At 49.2% G+C, this 2,120-nt stretch overlaps 1 pseudogene; it reads right to left on the bottom strand.

The window, feature by feature from the left end:
* Positions 1 to 1,397: 1,397 nt before the first annotated feature.
* LOC119435346 (NEDD8-conjugating enzyme UBE2F-like) lies at positions 1,398 to 2,120 on the bottom strand (annotated as a pseudogene).

The following is a 2,120-nucleotide window of genomic DNA, read 5'->3' as shown; positions in this document are numbered from 1 at the left end:
CTGAGGCTGAGGGTGTTGCGACATCTGGCGACGAAAGGGCGCAACAAGGTTGCGACGGCACGGAAACCTGGTTCCGAGACTCGTGCGAGCCTCCAAGACTCCCAACAACCACAGATTCAGATTTGAGGGGCTTATTGGCGTTTCCACAAATGTTGCGGATGCACCGTCCGTTTTGCGCACTCTCATCGCAGCTTTCTTAACGCGCGTCATCATCCACGTGAATTTAGCAAAAATCTATGTGAGCACATACATACTCTGCTGGAGTAACCGTACGTAAGATACCAACAATCACCCCCTTCCCACCGCATACACATTAACGGCATGCAGCAGCTGGGTTTGTGGTGCCATGGAGCCGTACTTCAGATGTGTTCGCATATTCTAGTCACGTGTTTGATGAAGCAGTATGGTCTTTTCTCATTACGCGTGTGCTTCATTTTGCATGAAAGAAGCGAGCACGCGATAAACCATGGTTGTTGGCAATGGTTTAGCACGGTTCATTTTGTCTACTTCTTGTCCTCTGTATCCTGCCTTCGCACACTTTCTTCGGAACAAACCTTGCATCTCCAAGTGCTGGTGCAAAAACAAATTACATTTTTCTCTTCGCGGTCAGTAGCAACGGAGATAAGCTAAGCACTACACCTAGCTCAGATCATGTAACACTTGCTTACAACATGCACAGTTGAGCAGAGCAGATTTAAACGCAAGCCCTCGGTCGAAAACGCAAAAGAGAAGCAAAGAGAAACTCAGGAGAATGATTCACACTACTTAAAATGAACTATTTTAAGGTAAACTAGTACCGGGCTTACTCATAACAACTATGCACAACATCCGAAGTAAAACACTCCATTGCTTTACGGTTGATTCGAACTACTCGGCACAAAATGGTTAGGAGTGCTCAGTGCTTTCTTTTCCTCTCATACATAACTGGACAAGCGCGAACATACTGCGCGCCAAATGACTAATGCGTTTTCGTTTCTACCCCTGCCTCCATCAGCTGCCCGAGGAAAATTTCAACGATAGGTATATTTTCTGACGCTAGCTCTCATGCGAATACGCTACTCAGGCTGCTTATCATAGCCGTGCATCTGCCTGGTGCTTGAATACTCTTGTACACTTTGTGACACACCATTCGAAGCATAATTTTTATGGTTAAGCCGCAAGGTTGATGCAAGCTGGAAAGCCCTCCCCCGTTCTCGGTCACACTTGAATTTGCAGACAATTCAAAGATAGCTTTATTCACGAGGTCGCGCTAGTGTAGACTTCGTTTGTACTCTGTAGAGAAACACACGAAACTGATAGATGCAAATGATCCAGACACACAGCACAAGGTCACCATAATGGCAACAGATCAGGCCGCCACGAAGAGCCCGGCGCCGGAACAGCGCGGCGCCGCGCTCCAACTATGCATGCTTTACCGCTTCGCGTAGTTAAGCACGTATTCGCGCACTTTGGCTTTAAAGCCCTCTTTGTCTCTTTGGTAATGCTCAGCGGCCTCGTTGTCTAGAGGATCATCAAAGTTGAGCAAGTCCGTGAAAAGCGCGTTGAGACCCCAGACGATTTCCTTGAGCGTCCGCGTCGGCGCCCAGCCCATGCCGTCGATGGAGCTTTCGCGCAGAAGACTCAGACACACGTTTCCTTCCTCGTTAATATTCGGGTGCCAGTCGAGTCATACATTTCACCTTTGGAGGCACCATGTTGTAGTCTTCGGAACTTCGACTAGAAATACGAAGCGGCCACCCTGCCAATAGCCCTCCTCCGGCGTGATGATAAGCTCGAAGCGATGGAGAACGTCTGGATCATCAAACTTGAGCGTGCACGTATTTGGAAGGTTGGCCTCCATTTCTTGCACTTCGCGCACGAGCAACTTGTCTCGAACGGAAGCCCGGCGCACTGCTCCGGCGCTCTCGGGTACCAAGCTTTGCACAGCTTCTGTGTTGTTGTTCTGCGAGCTCTGCTTCAGCTTTTTCGACAAAGTAATCATAATGCTTGATTGCTCCTTGCCACCCTCACGCACAGCCTTTTGCAGTCACGAGATCATGTCTCTCGCGAACCTACCGCACGCGGAAAAAGTCGCAAAAGTACTTTCCTACCGTGAGAGGTGACTCAAGACGCCATCGTCC

Source organism: Dermacentor silvarum, unplaced genomic scaffold (genome assembly GCF_013339745.2).
Source record: "Dermacentor silvarum isolate Dsil-2018 unplaced genomic scaffold, BIME_Dsil_1.4 Seq640, whole genome shotgun sequence".
In the NCBI taxonomy this organism is placed as follows: Eukaryota; Metazoa; Arthropoda; class Arachnida; order Ixodida; family Ixodidae; genus Dermacentor; species Dermacentor silvarum.
The sequence above is the reverse complement of the archived record's forward strand: the minus strand, read 5'-3'. Positions and strand labels throughout refer to the sequence as shown.